At 46.5% G+C, this 21,873-nt stretch overlaps 2 protein-coding genes across 6 annotated transcripts in view; one reads left to right on the plus strand and one right to left on the minus strand.

The window, feature by feature from the left end:
• The window catches only part of LOC143958272 (NACHT, LRR and PYD domains-containing protein 3-like), a 535,368-nt gene that overhangs the window by 51,578 nt on the left and 461,917 nt on the right, over window positions 1-21,873 (minus strand). The gene's annotated exons all lie outside the window — the stretch shown is intronic.
• The window catches only part of LOC143958206 (NACHT, LRR and PYD domains-containing protein 3-like), a 177,532-nt gene that overhangs the window by 28,466 nt on the left and 127,193 nt on the right, over window positions 1-21,873 (plus strand). Inside the window, exon 1 of one of the 5 annotated variants that reach the window (XM_077467750.1) lies at window positions 5,085-5,171. The exons of 2 other annotated variants lie outside the window; for them this stretch is intronic. The gene's annotated coding sequence lies outside the window, so the exon portion shown is untranslated. Of the gene's footprint in view, window positions 1-5,084; window positions 5,172-19,449; window positions 19,501-21,873 lie in introns of those variants that run through there. 2 more of the 5 variants (XM_077467731.1, XM_077467722.1) reach the window with 2 other exon arrangements.

Consider the following 21,873-nt stretch of genomic DNA (forward strand, 5'->3'; position numbering starts at 1 on the left):
TGGAGAGGGAAAGGGGGGGATGGAGGGACAGCAGCCCCAGATTCTACACCACAATAGCAATATTTGTTTTCCAGAGTTTGACAATCAGCAGATAAAGATACTCCAAATACCTGGTGTTGGCGCTTCAATCATCTTGGCACCATGGTTGTTATGGTGTCAGGATGATTAAACCACATTATTTCTATTAATACATTGTAATATAAAATTAAATCATTCAACTCACCATAATGCAGAATCAGTGGGACCCCTAAGTGTGTCACTTGCCACATCGCCTGCCACCAGCAGAGTCCTTCCTTGCATTAGGTGTCCCCAGCAGAGTCCTTCCTTGCATTAGGTGTCCCCAGCAGAGTCCTTCCTTGCATCAGGTATCCACAACAGAATCCGTCCGTACACCAGTACACCATCCACAACATTACACTGATTACTACAACACCCACTACACTACAACACCCACTACACTATGCTGATTACCACAATACCCACCACACTAACCACTGCCTGGTGGAGCATGCAAGGGCACCAGCAACATGCTAGGAGGATGGAAATACAGTCTGGAGGTCACGTGCAGCAGCCGTGTCCACCAGATCATGGCGGTTGTAGTACCTGTGGTGTGGGAGGATGTGGGGCCTAGGCCAAGCTGGGAAGCCTTGTCTACAGAAAGGCCGGGGAGAGCCAAGACAATCAGTGATGGAAGGGCCAGTGTAGCATGCAGATCGGTATCCCATGAAAGAAGGTATCCTTTGCTGCTACATCAAATGTGCCAGTTTCAGACAAAACAAACCAAGTGCAGAGTTACTGCCGACTAATACAGCTGAGTTAGATTAACCCCTCACACGCCAATTGATCGGCTGCATCATGAAGACACAGCGGGACACAGGCTTCTTGCGAGGAAGGGACAGCAATAAACTGTATCGGCTACACACAGGCTGGCTGGTTGGCACAGGGGTCACAGGCAACACAGTCTGCATGTCACAGGTGGGGTCACAGTCTGCATGTCACAGGTGGGGTCACAGTCTGCATGTCACAGTGGGGTCACAGTCTGCATGTCACAGGTGGGGTCACAGTCTGCATGTCACAGGGGGGTCACAGTCTGCATGTCACAGGGGGGTCACAGTCTGCATGTCACAGGTGGGGTCACAGTCTGCATGTCACAGTGGGGTCACAGTCTGCATGTCACAGGTGGGGTCACAGTCTGCATGTCACAGGTGGGGTCACAGTCTGCATGTCACAGTGGGGTCACAGTCTGCATGTCACAGGTGGGGTCACAGTCTGCATGTCACAGGGGGGTCACAGTCTGCATGTCACAGGGGGGTCTTTTTGAATGACAATTTTCCTTTAGAAATGCCATTTTGCTGTGGTATTGTTCTAGACACGGGAAGAATGTGCCACTTTACAGGTATACTATAGACACACCCCAGACATGATATTTAACACATAGCACATAAACGTGCGTTAATTTGCGTTCTGCGTTCTATTTTTTCAATGCAATGTGGGATTTTTGGAGTGTCCTCTGTGTATTTTTATAAAAAAACGCCCATAAACGCTAGTACAAAACACTGTTAAAAACAAGTTTTTCAACACGGATCATGGTAAACGGCCGCTCATTGCGGCCGATTACAGCGTGATCGCTCCGTCAAATGACGGAGTGATCACTTGTAAACAAACCGGCGTCATGTTATGACGCCGGTTCCTCCCTCCCCCTCTCTGTACCGATCGGTACAGCGGAGGGGGAAGAAATCTGCATCTGCAGTGCCCACATCGCTGCTCACCGAAATGTAACCCCTCAATTCCTTGCCATTACCCTGCAACACTCTGCAACACCCTGCAATACTCTGAAATACTCTGCAATACCCTGCAACACTCTGCAATGCTCTGCAACACTCTGCAATACCCTGCAATACCCTGCAACACTCTGCAATGCTCTGCAACACCCGCCAATAACCTACAACACTCTGCAATGTTCTGCAACACCTGCCAATACCCTGCAACACTCTGCAATGCTCTGCAACACCCGCCAATAACCTACAACACTCTGCAATGTTCTGCAACACCCGCCAATACCCTGCAACACTCTGCAATGCTCTGCAACACCCGCCAATACCCTGCAACACCTGCCAATACCCTGCAACACTCTGCAATGCTCTGCAACACCCGCCAATACCCTGCAACACTTTGCAATGCTCTGCAACACCCGCCAATACCCTGCAATGCTCTGCAAGACCCGCCAATGCTCTGCAACACTCTGCAACACCCGCCTATACCCTGCAACACTCTGCAATGCTCTGCAACACCCGCCAATACCCTGCAACACTCTGCAATGCTCTGCAACACCCGCCAATACACTGCAACACTCTGCCATGCTCTGCAACACCCGCCAATACCCTGCAATGCTCTGCAACGCAATACCCTGCAAAGCCATACTCTGAGATACCCAGCCATACTCGGAGATACCCAGCCATAGTCGGTGATACCCTGCAATACCCAGCCATAGACATCCACCCCTCCCTCCGGTGCTTCTACCGACTCGCCAATACGATCAAAGCCAGAATCCTTTTTTTTTTTTTTTTCAGACTTCTGAGCCTAGAGGTGAGATGCGGGGTCTTATTGACCCCATATCTCACTGTAAAGAGGACCTGTCATGCCATATTCCTATTACAAAGGATGTTTACATTCCTTGTAATAGGAATAAAAGTGATCAAAAAATTTATTTTTGGGGAAAAAAATGTCAAACTAAAATAAATAAAAGTAAAATGAAAAATAATTTTTTTTTTTTTAAAGCGCCCCTATCCCCATGTGCTTGCATGCAGAAGCGAACGCATATGTAAGTCCCGCCCACATATGAAAACGGTGTTCAAACCACACACGTGAGGTATTGGTGCGAACGTTAGAGCGAGAGCAATAATTTTAGCCCTAGACCTCCTCTGTAACTAAAAAAATATAACCAGTAAAAAAAATTAAATTGTCGCCTATGGGGATTTTTAAGTAGCGACGTTTGGCGCCATTCCACGAGCGTGTGCAATTTTGAAGAGTGACATGTTAGGTATCTATTTACTCAGCGTAACTTCATCTTTCACATTATGCAAAAATTGGGCTAACTTTACTGTTTTTTATTTTTTGATTTTTTTAAGCATGAAAGTTTTTTTTTCTGAAAAAAACACGTTCGAAAAATAGCTGTGCAAATACCGTGCGAGAGAAAAAGTTGTAACGAGCGCCATTGTATTCTCCAGGGTGTTTGCTAAAAAAAAACATATATAATGTTTTGGGATTCTATGTAATTTTCTAGCAAATAAATGATGATTTTTACATGTAGGAGAGAAATGTCAGAATTGTCCTGGGTGCTCCAGAACGCCTGATGGCGCTCCCTGCATGTTGGGCCTCTGTATGTGGCCACGCTGTGTAAAAATCTCACACATGTGGTATCGCCGTACTCGGGAGTAATAGCAGAATGTGTTTTGGGGTGTAATTTGTGGTATGCATATGCTATGTGTGAGAAATAAACTGATAATATGACAATTTTGTGAAAAAAAAAGTTAAAAAAATCTTGATTTTGCGAAGAATTGTGGGAAAAAATTACAACTTCAAAAAACTCATCATGCCTTTGTGTAGTAGTATAAATTTTGGCCAAAATTTATGAAGAAAAAATTACTAATCTGCAAAATTTTATAACAGAAACAAAGAAAAATTCATTTTTTTACAGAATTTTCTGTATTTTTTCTTTTATAGCACAAAAAATAAAAAACCCAGCGGTGAATAAATACCACCAAAAGAAAGCTCCATTTGTGTGAAAATAAGGACAAAAATGTCATATAGGTCCAGTGTTGCATGACTGAGTAATTGTCATTCAACATGTGAGAGCACCGAAAGCTGAAAATTGGTCTGGTTATTAAGGGTGTTTAAGTGCCCGGTGGTCAAGTGGTTAAATACCCCCAAAAGAAAGAAAGCTCCATTTGTGTGAAGAAAATGATAACAATTTCATTTGAGTACAGTGCAGCACGACCGAACAATTGTCAAAGTGTGACAGCGCTGAAAGGAAGGGGGTTTAAATGCCCAGTAAGCAAGAGGTTAAGGTATCAGTTGGGATCATCTGTTATAAACCAGCACAATTTAAATTGAAATTCCCCTAGACACCCTCCTAAACCTTGTGTTCCCAGAGGAGGCTGTTATAGCTGCAAAGGGCCAACTCAATATTGATCCATCCAGACTAAGCCCTTGTACACATGGTCGGAGAATCCGTCGGAATGTGTCCTATCAGACCGTGTCGTTGGAGAATCCGACTGTGTGTGGTCTGCATCGGACTGATTCAGTCGGAATATCCATCGGACCCAATTTTCCAACGTGTTGGAAATATTTCCCGACCAACTGGTTCGATCGGACATACTCCGATCATGTGTAGAGAATTTTGATCGGACCAAGTGCCACGCATGCTCAGATCAAATTCTTACATCAAAGCTATTGGCTACTAGCCTGAACATAGTCCCGTCGTAACGAAATTACGTCATCACGTTCTGAATGATCGGATTTTTCGACAACTTAGTCCGACCGTGTGTGTATGCAACAGTTTCGGACAAGATCCGATGGACAAAATCCGACAGATTTGGTTGTCGAAATCTCCGACCGTGTGTACAGGGGCTTAGACTGGGGGGGTCATTAATGTTCATATGTGTAAAGACAGGTGTCCTAATACTTTTGGTAATATAGTGTTTCTCAGTGCTGCTGACTAATTGAAAATGATAATATTCCGCCCTGACCGATTGACTCAGTTTGATCGAATCCTATCAAAATTGATCGGATGAGACATTAAGGCTATTCAATTGTTTGTGGATTTGATTGTTTTGATGGAATCACACAAAATGCAGCAAGCTGTACTTTTTATAAACGCACATAAAGACAACACAATGGTATAAATGAGGTTTATTGAAATACACAAACTTTTTTTTTTTGCATATGCATTTGTACTGCGTTAAAAAAAAAAAAAGAACATTTTATTGGATGTGATTTTTGTGAAGTCCTGATAGGAATGAGAGGGCGAGGTTATTCTTCTGCTCTGTACACGTCCCTCTCAGAGAGCTCAGAAAACACGTGATTTCCTGCTATGGGGGATGGGGTGATATATACAAGAGACTGTATAAGGAAGTGAAACATTGCGAGATCCATCTGAGCGTGTCACAGAGGTAAGAATTTCTTGTATCTCCTACACCACAATACAAATATGTATTCCAGAAAGGTTATCAATCAGCAGATAAAGATACTCCAAACACCTGGTGTTGGCGCTCCAATCATCCCGGCACCATGGTTGTTATGGTATCAGGATGATTGAAGCACATTATTTCCTTCTTTTCTTTTTTAACCACTTTCAGACCGGACCATTTTGCTGGTCAATGACCAGAGGTCTTTTTACAATTTGGCACTGCGCTGCTTTAACTGGTAATTGCGCGGTCATGCAATGTTGTACCCAAACAAAATTTGCGTCCTTTTCTTCCCACAAATAGAGCTTTCTTTTAAAGGTATTTGACTGACTCTGCGATTTTTATTTTTTGCGATATAAACGTAAAAAGGCCACAAATTTTGAAAAATAAATGATATTTTCTACTTTTTGTTATTAGAAAAATCCAATAAACTCAATTTTAGTCATACATTTAGGCCAAAATGTATTCAGCCACATGTCTTTGGTAAAAAAAGTCAATAATTGTATATTTATTGGTTTGCGCAAAAGTTGTCACATCTACAATCTAAGGTACGTTTTCTGGAATTTACGCAGCTTTTAGTTTATGACTGCCTATCTCATTTCTTGAGGTGCTAAAATGGCAGGGCAGTACAAAACCCCCCCAAATGACCCCATTTTGGAAAGTAGACACCCTAAGGAAATTGATAAGAGGCATGTTGAGCCCATTGAATATTTTATTTTTTTGCCTCAAGCGATTGAATAATGACAAAAATTTTTTTTTTTTTTTTTTACACAAGGTTGTCACTAAATGATATATTGCTCACACATGCCATGGTTATATGTGGAATTGTACCCCAAAATACATTCTGCTGCTTCTCCTGAGTATGGGGATACCACATGTGGTCGACTTTTTGGAAGCCTAGCCGCGTACGGGGCCCCGAAAACCAAGCACCGCCTTCAGGATTTCTAAGGACGTACATTTGTAATTTCACTCCTCACTACCTATCACAGTTTTGAAGGCCATAAAATGCCAAGATGGCACAAAACCCCCACAAATGACCCCATTTTAGAAAGTAGACACCCCAAGCTATTTGCTGAGAGGCATGTTGAGTCCATGGAATATTTTATATTTTGCCACAAGTTGCGGGAAAATTACAAACTTTTATTTATTTTTTATTTTTTTCACAAAGTTGTCACTAAATGATATATTGCTCACACATGCTATGGGCATATGTGAAATGACACCCCAAAATAAATTCTGCTGCTTCTCCTGAGTACGGCGATACCACATGTGTGAGATTTTTTGGGAGCCTAGCCGCGTACGGGGCCCCGAAAACCAAGCACCGCCTTCAGGATTTCTAAGGGTGTAAATTTTTGATTTTACTCCTCACTACCTATCGCAGTTTTGAAGGCCATAAAATGCCAAGATGGCACAAACCCCCCCCAATGACCCCATTTTGGAAAGTAGACACCCCTAAATTTAGGGGTACACTAGTGAGACTCACAGGTAAAAAAGCACCTAGGCTGTCAGCGACTGTATCAAAACGCTACAAAAAAAAATCAGGATCAGGCCTGACTCTGCGAACACTGCAGTTATGTGTGTTGTGTTTTGTAAGTGACAGTGATCGATCGATACTGCACTTGGGTGGGCTGATCTGGGCTTGGCGGAGGGGCTAAACGCAGGTGCTAGCAGGTATCTGGGCTGATCCCGCTAACAATGCGTTTTGGGAAACCTAAACTGCTGGCGACGCTAATATAGATCTGATCAGATACTATATTACTAAGGGAGGTGTATGCTTTGCACATGGGTGTTAGCGGTACTGGCACTAACCTGACGCTGCCTGGGGCGACGCAGACCTTATCTGACCCTCAAACTTATATCACCCACCGGGTGATCAGGGGGTTAAACCTTTATTAGGTAATAATGGCGGGTGCCCTGAAACTATAAAAAAATAACTAACCAACCAGCGTCACCTGTAACAGTTATATGGTGATCACTGGTGAAAGGGTTAACTAGGGGGCAATCAGGGGGCTTTATGCGGTAGTATATGGGGGTCCCTGGCGCTATAAAAAGCTGTGGCGAACCTAAATACCTACCTGCCTAACTAGCGTCACCTGTGACACTAACACAGCAATCAGAAAAACAATCGCTTATTAGGCTGGGTTCACACTGGAGCGATGCGGGAACGACACGAATCCGCGGCGGGTTCCCGTATCACACTGCCCTATGCGAACTGCTGGGAGTGTCAGTGAAATGTTAATGACACCCTCAGATCAGTTCGCATATCGCAGTGCGATCTGCAAACTCGGACAGGAATCGGATCGCATGGTGTGAACACCCATGCGATCTGATTCTGCTGCGGACCAAAAAAAGGGTCCCGTGCGAGTTTGCGGCGGGTGCGACGCAAATTCAGCCATACTATCTGTATGGCTGAACTCTAATCGCACAGAGATCGGATGTGATTTGCACTGCAGTGCGGTGCAAATCACATCCGTTCTCATAAACCGCTGCAATGTGAACCCAGCCTTAGTGACACTGGTGACGGGGGGTGATCACGGGGTTAAACCTTTATTGGGGGGGTTAGGGGGGGTACCTTAGAACTAAAGGGGGCTAACCCTAACTGCCCTAACAGTTATTACAGTCATAAATGACACCAATGCAAAAAAAAAAAATGCAATTGTGTCACTGTGATTGGGGGTGCAGGGGTGATTGGGGGGGTGATCGGGGGTGAAGGGGGGGTGAGAGTGTGCCTGGCATGTTCTACTGTACGTGTGGTGTGTTGGTGCAACTCACCGATCCTCTCTCTGTGCCGGAACGAAAAATACCGACACGGAGGAGAGATTACCTCACTTCCTCTGCCTGTGTTTACATTACAGGAGAGGAAGTGATGTCACGCTTCACTTCTATTCGTCAGGAGCGATCGCGAGGGGGTGGCCATGAACGAATGGCTGCCCCCTCATCCCGGATCGCTCCTGAACGGATACCGACCGCCGCTGGCACCGGGGGGGCCTGATCGGGCCCCCCACCCGCGGGAAGGCAGGGACGTACATGTACGCCCATATGCCTGCCCGTGCCATTCTGTCGACGTACATCGTCGTGCGGCGGTCAGCAAGTGGTTAAGGTTAAACCTCTTTTCTTCTAATTTTAATGAGTAGCCACGTATCTTATTATCCAGAAATATCCAGCAAAATCCAGATACACCACGTCTATGGGCCTTCCTTTATCTAGCTGGCAACTCACCACCTCATAGAAGGTTAATAGTTTGGTTTGGCAAGAACGATTCTTCATGAATTCATGCTGATTACTGCTAATGATACCGTTCTCTTTACTAAAATCTTGTATATAGTCCCTTATCATCCCCTCCAAGAGCTTACATACTATTTCTGTAATTCCAGGGATGTATTTTGGGCCCTTTTTTTAAATATTGGTGCTACATTGGCTTTTCTCCAATCAGCTGGTACCATTCCAGTCAGTAGACTGTCAGTAAAAATTAGGAACAATGGTCTGGCAATTACTTGACTGAGTTCCCTAAGTACCCTCGGATGCAAGCCATCTGGAGCTGGTGATTTGTTAATGGTAAGTTTCCCAAGTCTATTTCTAATTCTGTCCTCTGTTAGCCATGGAGGTGCTTCCTGTGATGTGATATGAGGATAAACTCTGCAGTTTTGGTTACTGAAGCCCCCAATTCCCTTGTGAAGACTGAGGAGAAGAATAAAGTCAATACCTTCGCCATATCTCCATATTTTGTAACCAGATGTCCTTCCACGTTCTTTATGGGGCCAATATGGGCTGTCCTCCCTTTTTTACTGTTTATATACTTAGCCACTTCCCACCCAGCCAATGTACATATATACGGCCGGGTGGGCGCTCTCTTCTTCTGAGTAGATGTTCAGGAATGTCCCGTTCAGTAGGGGGATCGCGCGCAGACACACGCAGCTGTGCGATCCAGATGCGCGCGTGTCACCCGGACACGGCGCATCTCCAAGTGGCAGGAGAGCTCTGTGATTGGGCCTCCTGATCACATGACGACCGTGTCCAATCACAGCCTTCATGTGATGTAAACACAGAGCCGGTTGCTAGGCAATCGGCTCTCCTCTCCTCACACAGAAGTCATCGCTGAGGAGAGGAGAACAGATCACTGCAGCCGGCTGGTGATCAGTGAATATGAGCTTTTTACTCACTGATCACCAACCTAGTGTCCCCACACATGTCCTCAAAACACATGTCCCCAAATAATAAAAACACATGTCCCCCACATATGTAACAGTAAAATCACATGTCCCCAATGATTATCTGCACACATATGTCCGTGATCACCTGCACACATCTGTACATGATCATTTGCGTACATATGTCCGTGATCACACGAACCAATTATTATACACTTTACAATTTTTTTTTTTTACCAAAAACGTAGCAGAATACATTTTGGCTTAAATTTATGACAAAATTCGATTTTATTGGATTTCTTTTAAAATAGAAAGAAGAAAATAATGTTTTTTTTATTTTTTCAAAATTTCCGCTCTTTTTTTGCTTATATCGCAAAAAATAAAAAACTGAGTCGTGAATAAATACCACCAAAAGAAAGCTCTATTTGTGTGAACAAAATGATCAAAATTTCATTTGGGTACGGCGTAGCATGACCGCGCAATTGTCATTGAAAGTGTGAGAGCGATGAAAGCTGAAAATTGGTGTGGGAAGGAAGGGGGTGAAAGTGCCCCCCGGTATTGTAGTGGTTAAAGAATTTCTTGGGATTTTTTTTTTTTTGCTCTCCTCCACTACGTGTCTTTCGTTTTCTATCTTAGCTGCTCTAATTGCACCCTTTTGTAGCACTGACCCTCGAAGGAGCGGCTGAATTTGTTTGGGCCTGTACTCTGCTATTAATCCCCCAATGACTTGGCTCAGTCCCCTTGACACAGCTGTGGTGCAATATTGGTGTGAATCTAATAGTGAAGGACAAGCCCACAATATGCAATATAATAATAGTATACCTTTGTTATTACCTGGGTATCCGATGTTCCACCTGCTGGAAAAGGAACAACACTCCACACAAATAGTACTTAACCAGAAACGTATTTTCACCGGGGTTAGTGTAAAATAGTAATTACAGCATTTGCACTGTCACACCCACATAATGTAACAGCACAACAGTTTGTACATGTACAGTTGTCTTATATGATCCCTTAGAATGTGTCTCCAATTGGGACTAGTGCTCAGAGTGACTAAGTCTTACTCTGGGCACCTTCCCACTTCCAGCACACTGTGGTGAATAGGGATGAGCTTCGTGTTCGAGTCGAACGTACGTTCGACTCGAACATTGGCTGTTCGTGCGTTTGGCGAATTCCGAACGTTTTGGCCGTTCGCGTCAAAATTCGAGTGACGCGCGCGCGGACCACAATGCACTGCGTTGGCGCAGTGCATTGCTGCCCGATGATTGGCCAAGCATGCACTGTGACCCCGCATGCTTGGCCAATCGCAGCGCCGGCAGCGAGGAGAGCCATGATTGGCCACAGGCATCCTGCCTGTGGCCAATCATAGCTTAGGCTGTGTAGTGCACGCCCCACACTATATAAGGCCGCCTTTAAGGCGGCCTCCTGTAGTGTGTTACTTTGCATCTGAAGCAGTGGGTGTTCTGTGTACCTTCAACACAGTACACACCAATCGTTTTTGGCTGATTTCCTATCTTGCTGCTGTGTAGTGGTTGTTGTCTGTGCCCTGACTGCAGTATACACCACTATATTCACCTCACCTATATAGCTAGTGATCTAGCTTTAACCACTTAACAAATGCCCATTGCCGATTAACGGCTTCAGGGCGGTTGTTTAACTCAGAGAGGCCATTAATTAACGGCCTCCCAGAATTCTGCTCTCGCGTGCCCCGAGGTGTGCGCACTCGAGAGCATCCGTGACCGCCGGGTCCATAGCGGCCGTTTACCACGTGATTGCTCCGTCAAATGACGGAGTGATCACTTGGAAACAAACCGGCGTTATGTTATGACGCCTGTTCCTCCCTCCCCTTTCTGTACCGATCGGTACAGCGGAGGGGAAAGAGATCGGTGTCAGCAGCGATGTGGGCTGCATCTGCAGTGCCCACATCGCTGCTCACCGAATTTAACCCCTCAATTCCCTGCCAATACTCTGCAATACCAGTGCATACTCTGCAGTACCCTGCCATTACTCTGCAGTACCCCGCCATTACTCTGCAGTACCCCGCCATTACTCTGCAGTGCAGTACCCCGCCATTACTCTGCAGTGCAGTACCCTGCCATTACTCTGCAGTACCCCGCCATTACTCTGCAGTACCCCGCCATTACTCTGCAGTGCAGTACCCCGCCATTACTCTGCAGTGCAGTACCCTGCCATTACTCTGCAGTACCCCGCCATTACTCTGCAGTACCCCGCCATTACTCTGCAGTGCAGTACCCCGCCATTACTCTGCAGTGCAGTACCCCGCCATTACTCTGCAGTGCAGTACCCTGCCATTACTCTGCAGTACCCCGCCATTACTCTGCAGTGCAGTACCCTGCCATTACTCTGCAGTACCCTGCCATTACTCTGCAGTACCCCGCCATTACTCTGCAGTACCCCGCCATTACTCTGCAGTACCCCCATTACTCTGCAGTAACCCCCATTACTCTGCAGTACCCCCCAATACTCTGCAGTACCCGCCATTACTCTGCAGTACCCCCAATACTCTGCAGTACCCTGCTATTACTCTGTAGTACCCCGCCAATACCCGGCCAATACTCTGTAATACCCTGCCATAAATTGCCATACCCAGCCATACTCAGAGATACCCAGCCATACTCGGTGATACCCTGAAATACCCAGCCATAGACGCCCCCCACCCCTCACCACCCTCCGGTGCTTCTACCAACTCGCCAGTACAATCAAAGCCAGAATCTTTTTTTTATTTTTTATTTCAGGCTTCCCAGCCTAGAGGTGAGATGTGGGGTCATATTGACCCCCCAGATTTCACTGTAAAGAGGACCTGTCACCCCATATTCCTATTACAAGGGATGTTTACATTTCTTGTAATAGGAATAAAAGTGATCAAAAATATATTTTTGGGAAAAAAATGTCAAACTAAAATAAATAAAGTAAAATGAACAATAAAAAAATAAAATAAAAATTAAAGCGCCCATGTCCCCATGTGCTCGCATGTGCCACACATGTGAGGTATCCCCCCGAGAATGTTAGAGCGAGAGCAATAATTCTAGTCCTAGACCTCCTCTGCAACTCAAAACATGTAACCAGTAAAAAAAAAATTAAAGCATCGCCTATGGGGATTTTTTAAGTAGCAACGTTTGGCGCCATTCCACGGGCATGTGCAATTTTGAAGAGTGACATGTTTGATATCTATTTACTCAGCATAACTTCATCTTTCACTTTATGCAAACATTGGGCTAACAAGTGGTTAATAATAGAGCTTGCAGTCAGTAGTGTTAGGAGATAGTGCGTGCTGTCTGCGTGCTCTGTACCCAGTACATACCGCTATAATATAGGGCAGGCCCCTACTTTCAAACATCCAACTTACAAACATCTCCTACTTGCAAACGCAAGGAGACAGCAGCAAGTGAGATGAAAAAAGATGGACGACAAAACAAATTATACAGGGGTGATAACCCTTCCCTATGTTTTCCAAAAAGCTTAAAGATAGTTTTTTTGACTGGAGCTACACTTTAAAAATGTACCGGTTGAAAATGACAAACAGATTCAACTTAACACAACAAACCTACACAGTCCCTGTCTTGTTTGCACCGCCTGTATACTGCTGTTCTGAGTATATAGGGCCTGGGGGCCACACGCATTTCCTTTTTTTTAATATGGGTACGGGGTTCCCCTTAATATGCGTACAAGACCCAAATAGGCTGGTAATGGGCAGGGAGGGCTACCCATGCCATTTTTCTGAATGATTTTCAACCATATTGCAGGAACCAGATATAACATTAAAACCACAAGCAGTTTTATATGGTGTTATTTCCGTTTAATGTCATTTTGTGCAGGGACTGTTCTAAACACGGGAAACACGTGGCACTTCACAGGCATACTATAGACACCCCCCAGGCACCATATTTAAAGGAATATTTCACTTTTTTTTTTTCACTTTAATCGTCATTAAAATCAGTGCTCCCGCCAAAACGGTAGTTTTTAAAACTTTTTTTTGCAGTGACCCATGTCCCCTGAGGCAGGAGGCAGGTCGCCAAACCCTTTTTAGGACAGTATCTTGCATATTAGCCGTTAAAATTAGCACTTTCCAATTCGAACGTTCGAGTCCCATAGACTTCAATGGGGTTCTAACGTTCGTACCGAACGCGGGGGTCGTTCGCAAGTTCTGGTGCGAACCGAACCGGGGGGTGTTCGGCTCATCCCTAATGGTGAACACAAAAATGCAAAGTGTTAAATGCAGTACAACACAATCACTAGGGAGCTCCCCCTACTTTAATAAGATGCAAGGCCTTGCAATAAAAGATGCAGTCTTTGATCTTCTTTCTTCTGCTAGCTATAGATGTTGTAACAATTGTAATCCAACAGTGGAACAACAAAGGGTTAATGGGAGGTGAATATTAGAACTGTTCCTGTAGTGTGGTACACCTGCAACTGCCTCTGGTGTAATTAGCTTTGGATAACACTGTGCTAATAGTAAGGTGAAGGGTAGGCTTGAGGCCTGCTTAAACTCAGACTCTTTAATAAATTCTCTTCCGTGGCACTACAGGTCCCAGCAACACTGTGTTAAAGTCTGGGTGTTTAAAAAGTGTGTTAGAAAACTATGGGTGACAAACTGGGTCCAAACAGATGGATGCCTCCACTCCACAAGAACACACACGCACGCACGCACGCACACGCACACACATACACCTCCTTGCAGGCAGGCCGTGTGTCTAGAAAGAAAATGGTGGTCGAACGGGCTCTTTTATAGCCTACCCAGCATCCAGTTCAGTAGAGGGGTGATCATGGGTAGGTCACCTGGCATTCTGGGTAGGTAGGTCACAGTAAAATGTAAACAGAACAGTCACTTCCTGTCATCTTTCTAGTGCTATAGAAGAAGGAAAATAATTGAAGTCCATTTCCTGTTTTGGCCACTAGATGGTGCCAAATGCTAAGCTATAACACTGCTCATAGACTTACATTGCATTATGTTAGTAGGCAAAAACACCAGTGCTACACTTACATTTCTTGTTGCATTCTTTGTTAAGAACTAAGGGGCCAAGCCCAATCCCTGAAAAACAACCCTTCACCATCAGTGGCAGCCTGTCCATTAGGGGCGCATGGGCGCTGCCCCCCTATCCATGTGTCTACATGCAGGGCACCAAATGCATGGATTCCAATGGGGTTGGAAAGGCTCTAATAGACTTAAAAAAAAGGGTGAGCTTCAAAAAAGGGTGGTCTCGGGGTGCAGAGCACTGCGCTCCAAGCCCACCCGGTTGTTTTACAATAGCAAATTAATATTCACTATTCTCACACTGTTCTTCCTCCCAGTCAATCAGGAAGTGGGTCCTGAAACCCGTCACCCAATTGGCTTAAAGGACAGGTGATCCTTTTGGATGCCTAGGAGGAGGAGGGAAAGAGATGGTAAGTGTGGGGCTAGATGACCTGCCGCAAGACTCCTGGGGGGAGGGTGACCTAACCGATTGGGAGCAGTGGGGGTGGGGGAGCCACCGAATGAACCAGAGGGGGTGGTTGTTTGCCCGCCCAAAAAAAAAAAACACCAGCCCCCACTGCACACCATAATCCCCCCTCCACAAAATGATGTTGACCAGTGCACAAAGCAAGGTCCATAAAGACAAGGATGAACACGTTTGGGGTATATGAACCTGACTGGCTTGCACAGAGTCCTGAACTCAACCTGATAGAACACTTTTGGGATGAATTAGAGTGGAGACTGAGAGCCAGGCCTTCTCATCCAACATCAGTGCCTGACCTCTCAAATGTGCTTCTGGAAGAATAATCAAACCTTCCCATAAACACATCTCCTAAACCTTGTGGATGGCCTTCCCAGAAGAGGTGAAGCTGTTATAGCTGCAAAGGGCGGAGCCAACTCAATATTGAACCCTCTGGACTAAGACTGGGATGTCATTAAAGTTCATGTAAAGGCAGGTGTCCCAATACTTTTGGTAAGATAGTGTTTCTCAGTGCTGCTGACTGATTGAAAATGATAATATTCCGCCCTGACCGATCGATTCAGTTTAAACTAAGCCTATCGTAATTGATCAGATGAGACATTAAGGCTATTCAATTGTTTGTGGATTGGATTGTTTTGATGGAATCACACAAAATGCAGCAATCTGAACTATTTATAAACGCACATAAAGGCAACACAATGGTATAAATGAGGTTTATTGAAATACATAAACTTTTTTTTTTTGCATATGCATTTGTACTGCGTTAAAAAAAAAAAAAACATTTGAGTGCATCTGAGTTTTGTAAACATGTCCTGAAGGAGCCCAGAGGGTGAGTTTAACCACCTCCCGCCCGCCCTATAGCCGAATGACGGCCTTAGAGCAGGCGGGTTCCTTCGTCTGGTCGTCCCTGGACGGCCTTGTGTTTACTTCTGCAATGCGCGCCGCCGGGGGCGCGCATCGCGGAAGTTTTGTATTCGCCGTGTCTCCCGGAGACAGGCAAATACAGATCGCCGTGAACGGCCAATCAAAGTGGCCATTCACAGCGCGATTGCAGCTGCCAATGGGAGATGATCTCATATGTAAACATATGAGATCATCTCCCATTGCCGTGTCTCTCCCTCCTCACACAGAGACAGCGTGTAAGGAGGGAGAGCGATCTGTAAGTCAGCCCCAGTGCCATCTGTCAGCCCCAGTGCCATCTGTCAGTAGTGCCAGTGCCAGCGCCAGTGCCACCTGCCAGCGCCAGTGGCTGCCGTCAGCCCCTGTGCCGTCAGCCCTAGTGCCGCCAGTGTCGTCAGCCCCAGTGCTGCCAGTGCCACCTGCCAGTGCCACCTGCCAGCACCAGTGCCACCTGCCAGCGCCATCCGTCAGCCCCAGTGCCGTCAGCCCCAGTGCCATCAGTGCCGCCAGTGCCAGTGCCATCCGTCAGCCCCAGTGCCATCAGCCCCAGTGCCGCCAGTGCCACCTGCCAGTGCCACCTGCCACCACCAGTGCCGCCAGTGCCAGTGCCGCCAGTGCCACCTGCCAGTGCCACCTGCCAGCACCAGTGCCACCTGCCAGCGCCAGTGCCATCCGTCAGCCCCAGTGCCGTCAGCCCCAGTGCCGCCAGCCCCAGTGCCGCCAGTGCCACGTGCCAGTGCCACCTGCTAGTGCCATGTGCCACCTGCCAGTGCCACCTGCCAGCGCCAGTGCCACCTGCCAGTGCCATCCATCAGCCCCAGTGCCGTCAGCCCCAGTGCCGCCAGTGCCAGTGCCGTCAGTGCCACCTGCCAGCGCCAGTGCCACCTGCCAGAGCCAGTGCCACCTGCCAGAGCCAGTGCCATCTGCCAGGCGCAGTGCCATCTGCCAGCCCCATCTGCCAGTGCCATCTGCCAGCGCCATCTGCCAGCGCCATCTGCCAGTGCCATCTGCCAGTGCCATCTGCCAGCCCCATCTGTCAGCCCCATCTGTCAGCCCCATCTGTCAGCCCCATCTGCCTCCAGTGTCATCTGCCTCCAGTGCCATCTGTCAGTGCCACGTGTCGTCAGTGCCACGTGTTGTCAGTGCCACGTGGGGTCACTTTGTGGGCATTTCCATTGTCCTGGTGCTCCAGGACCTTCAAAACTGTAATAGGTGGTTGAGAAATAAGATGTGTAATTTATGCTCCTAGAACGCCTGATGGTGCCATTTCAATATTGGGCCTCTGTATGTGGTCAGGCTGTGTAAAAGTCTCACACATTTGATATCGTTATACTCAGGAGGAGTAGTAGAACGTATTTTGGGGTGTCATTTTTGCTATGTACATGCTATGTGTTGGAAATATCTTATAAATGGACAACTTTGCGTAAAAAAAAATGCGTTTTCATTTTTTTTCCACATTTTCCCAAAACTTCTGGAAAAAAAATGAACCATTCAAACGACTCATTATGCCTCATAGATTATACGTTGGGGTGTTAGCTTTCCAAAATGGGGTCACTTTGTGGGCATTTCCATTGTCCTGGTGCTCCAGGGCCTTCAAAACTGTAATAGGTGGTTGAGAAATGAAATGTGTAATTTATGCTCCTAGAACGCCTGATGGTGCTATTTCAATATTGGGCCTCTGTATGTGGCCAGGCTGTGTAAAAGTCTCACACATTTGGTATCGTTATACTCAGGAGGAGTAGCAGAACGTATTTTGGGGTGTCATTTGTGGTATACACATGGCATGTGAGAGAAATAACCTATTACATTGAAAATTTTGTGAGAAAAAAAAATATCTTCATTTTGCAAAGAATTGTGGGAAAAAGATGACAACATCAAAAACCTCACCATGCATCTTAGTAAATACCTTGGAATGTCTACTTTCAAAAAAGGGGTCATTTGGGGGGTATTTGTACTTTCCTGACTTGTTCGGGTCACAAGAAGCGAGATAGGCCACCAGTACATCAGATGTGATCAATTTTGTGCGATTCGCACCACAGCTTGTAGACTCTCTAACTTTCACAAAGACCAAATAATATCCACTAATTTGGGTTATTTTTACCAAAGATATGAAGCAGTATAAATTGTGGCCAAAATGTATGAAGAAAAATTATAATTTGCAAAATTTTATCACAGAAACAAAGAAATATGCGTTTTTTTTTTCAAAATATTTGGTCTTTTTTCATTTATAGCGCAAAAAATAAAAACCCCAGAGGTGATCAAATACCACCAAAAAGAAAGCTCTATTTGTGGGAAAAAAGGACACAAAATTCATTTGGGTACAGTGTTGCATGACTGAGTAATTGTCATTCAAAGTGTGAGAGCACCAAAAGCTGAAAATTGGTCTGGGCAGGAAGGGTGTTTAAGTGCCCAGTAAGCAAGTGGTTAAAGTGGTTGCACACCCTGTATACCCTGCATACCCTGCACACCCTGTATACCCTGCATACCCTGCATACCCTGCACACCCTGCACACCCTGCACACCCTGTATACCCTGCACACCCTGTATACCCTGCATACCCTGCACACCCTGTATACCCTGCACACCCTGTATACCCCGTATACCCTGCACACCCTGTATACCCTGCACATCCTGTATACACTGCACACCCTGCACACCCTGTATACACTGCACACCCTGTATACCCTGCACACCCTGTATACCCTGCACACCCTGTATACCCTGCACACCCTGCACACCCTACATACCCTGCATACCCTGCACACCCTGTATACCCTGTATACCCTGCACACCCTGCATACCCTGCACACCCTGTATACCCTGCATACCCTGCACACCCTGTATACCCTGCACACCCTGTATACCCTGCACACCCTTCATACCCTGCACACCCTGCACACCCTGCATACCCTGTATACCCCGTATACCCTGTACACCCTGTATTCCCTGCACACCCTGCATACCCTGCATACCCTGCATACCTTGCACACCCTGTATACCCTGTATACCCTGCACACCCTGTATGCCCTGCACACCCTGTATACCCTGCATACTCTGCACACCCTGTATACTGTGCACACCCTGTATACCGTGCACACCCTGCACACCCTGTATACCCTGCACACCCTGCACACCCTGTACACCCTGCATACTCTGCACACCCTGTACACCTTGCAAACCCTGTACACCTTGCAAACCCTGTACACCTTGCACACCCTGTACACCCTGCACACCCTGCCCACCCTGTACAACCACTTTTACCTACAGGTAAGCCTATATTAAGGCCTATACGTACCTGTAGGTGCTGGAAATATCTCCTAAACCTCCACCATGGGAGATATGTATAATAAAGCTGTGCACTGATGTCTACAGCGCATGCACACTTTAGAAAGAGTAGATCGTGTCATTTCTAAAGGGGTCATGCCGTGACTGACGGCTCCCACGTGCATGCACGTGAGTGACTCTACGCCACTTCGGCCCCCGGAAGGAAGAGGGGTGAGAATGGTTGCTCGCTGCTAGTGGGGACAGCGGTGACATCTCAGGCTTTGGTTTCAGGTAAGTGACACATAATGGGTTACTATGTGATGCGATGTGATGCATAGTAGCCCATTATGCTTCACTTTTGCAGAGAAATGAAGACAAAGTAAAACACATCAGGGCTTACTTCCTCTTTAACCTCCAGCTGTGTACACGGCCCTCTCAGAGACCACAGATCAGGAAACATGCGATTTCCTGCTATGGGTGTGGGAGATATACAAGAGACTGTTATAAAGAAGTAAAACATTGCGAGATTCGTCTGAGCGTGTCACAGAGGTAAGAGTTTGTTGTATCTTTCTGACTTTTTGATTCTGAGATGAACGAGGGATGGAGGGAGAAAGAAAGAAATAGGGAGGGAAGGAGAGAGAAGGAAGGAAAGACAGAGGGATGGAGGGACAGCAGACCCAGATCCTACATCACAATACAGATATGTGTATTCCAGAAAGTTTATCAATCAGCAGATAACGATGCTCCAAACACCTGGTGTTGGCGCTCCAATCATCCCGGCACCATGGTTGTTATGGTGTCAGGATGGTTGAAGAGCATTATTTTTATTATTACATTGTAATATAAAATGAAATAGTTCAACTCACCATAATGCAGAATCAGTGAGAGCCCTTAGGGCATCACTTGTCACATCACCTGTCACCAGATGCCATCAGGTGCCCCCAGTAGAGTCCCTCCTTACATCAGGTGCCCCAAACAGAGTCCATCCTTACATCAGGGGCCCCCAGTAGAGTCCCTCCTTACATCAGGTGCCCCAAGCAGAGTCCCTCCTTACATCAGGTGCCCCAAGCAGAGTCCCTCCTTATATCAGGTGCCCTCAGCAGAGTCCCTTCTTACATCAGGTGTCCCCAGTAAAGTCCCTCCTTAAACCATTGCCTGGGATGTAAATGTGTGCTAAAAGTTTGTGTTTCCTGGAGGGCTCTGTGCATGGAGGGAATGGAGGTGACTTGGGGGTCCCAGAACTCTGACGTCACCCCTCTTCACCTGGGTGTGGGCCGCACCCTCAGTAGCGATGCCATTGGTGATCTGTTCTCCGTGCCAGGATGCGTGAGAATGCGGTGTATACACCGCTCCTCCACCGCTCCAAAGATGCTGCTTGCAGGAGTTTTTTTAATGTCCCGCCAGCGCATCACCTCGGTGTTAAAGCCCTCAGGCCATTTTTCAGGCACTTTACAGGCACTATTTTTAGTCCAAAAGTGCCTGCAAAACACCTTAGTGTGAAAGGGGTCTACATGCCGGTTCACACTTTGGCTACTTTCACACTGGGGCGGGCACCGGCGGGCGCTGGCAGTAAAGCGGCGCTATATTTAGTGTTGCTTTACTGTCGTTTTTGCAGCAGAAAAAAAGGGTTAAACTTGCAGCGGCACTTTGCTGGCGGATTTGCAGCGCTGCCCCATTGATTTCTATGGGAAGGGGCGCTTTATGAGCGGTGAATACACGGCTCCTATAGTGCTGCAAAGATGCAGCTTGCAGGACTTTTTTGACCGTCCTGCAAGCGCACCGCTCCAGTGTGAAAGCCCTCGGGAGTGAATTGAGTGGCTCTTTCAGGGCGCTTTACAGGGGCTAATTTTAACACTATATCGCCTGCAAAGTGCCTCAGAGTGAAAGTAGCCTTTTGCACTGTGATTTCCCAACAAATTCTGTGCAGTCAGATTCTGCGCCACATCCAAATCCCACCCTGTTCATGTGAACCACTGCAGGAGGGCATGTTAATTTAAAGATAACCTGAAATGAACGCAGTGTGATTTCCAGAATTGGATCACATGGGTGTGAACACTCATACAATCTGAATCTGATGCAGCCAAAAAAAAGGGTCCTGCACCACTTTGGAACAGATGTGGTGCGATTTGAGCCATACAGAATGAACGCCTCAAATTGCACTGCGGAAGAATCGCATGTGAGTTCAACAGTAATGTGGTGCAATTCCTGTTCAAACCTCGCATGCAGTTCCCGCACCACATAGTGTGAACCAATTCTGGTTCACACTGGAGCGATGCCAGAACCCTGCGAATCCAGTGCGGGTTCCCGCATCGCATACAACTCGCAGGCAGTTCACACTGCACTATGCAAACTGCTGAGAGTGTCACCCCAAATCAGTTTGCATATCGCAGTGCAACCTGTCAATTCAGACAGGAATCGGATCGCATGGGTGTGAACACCCAAGCCATCCAATTCTGGTTCAGAACCCAAAAAAAAAAGGGGGCCCTGTGCCAGTTTGCTCCCAATGTGATGCAAATTCAGACACAATCTGTATGGCTGAGTTTGCATCGCACAGAGATCTCATGTGATTTGCACTGCGGTGCGAATCACATGGGATGTCGGACAGCACAGCAGTGTGAACCGGTCCGAATTGTAAAAAACTGCGGCACATGGATTGCTTTTCAGAGGTATTAGACAGGCGGTGAGGAGGAGATATATCGCCCCCTCACCACCTGTTTTAACCCCCTAAATGCCGCATCACCCTCCCCACAACTATGTGCTTGGACAAGGATATGGGAAAGTTGCAGCACAGACTCTTTTATTTGGTTGCATTTGGTGAGCGGTAGTGCCCGTCAAATGTAACTGGTGATAAAAGACCCCTTTCACACTAAGGCACTTTATAGGCGCTATAGCGCTAAAAATATCACTGGCATAGCGCCTGTA

Source organism: Lithobates pipiens, unplaced genomic scaffold (assembly GCF_037356315.1).
Source record: "Lithobates pipiens isolate NorthernLeopardFrog02 unplaced genomic scaffold, aLitPip1_a1.2 Scaffold_102, whole genome shotgun sequence".
Classification (NCBI taxonomy): domain Eukaryota; kingdom Metazoa; phylum Chordata; class Amphibia; order Anura; family Ranidae; genus Lithobates; species Lithobates pipiens.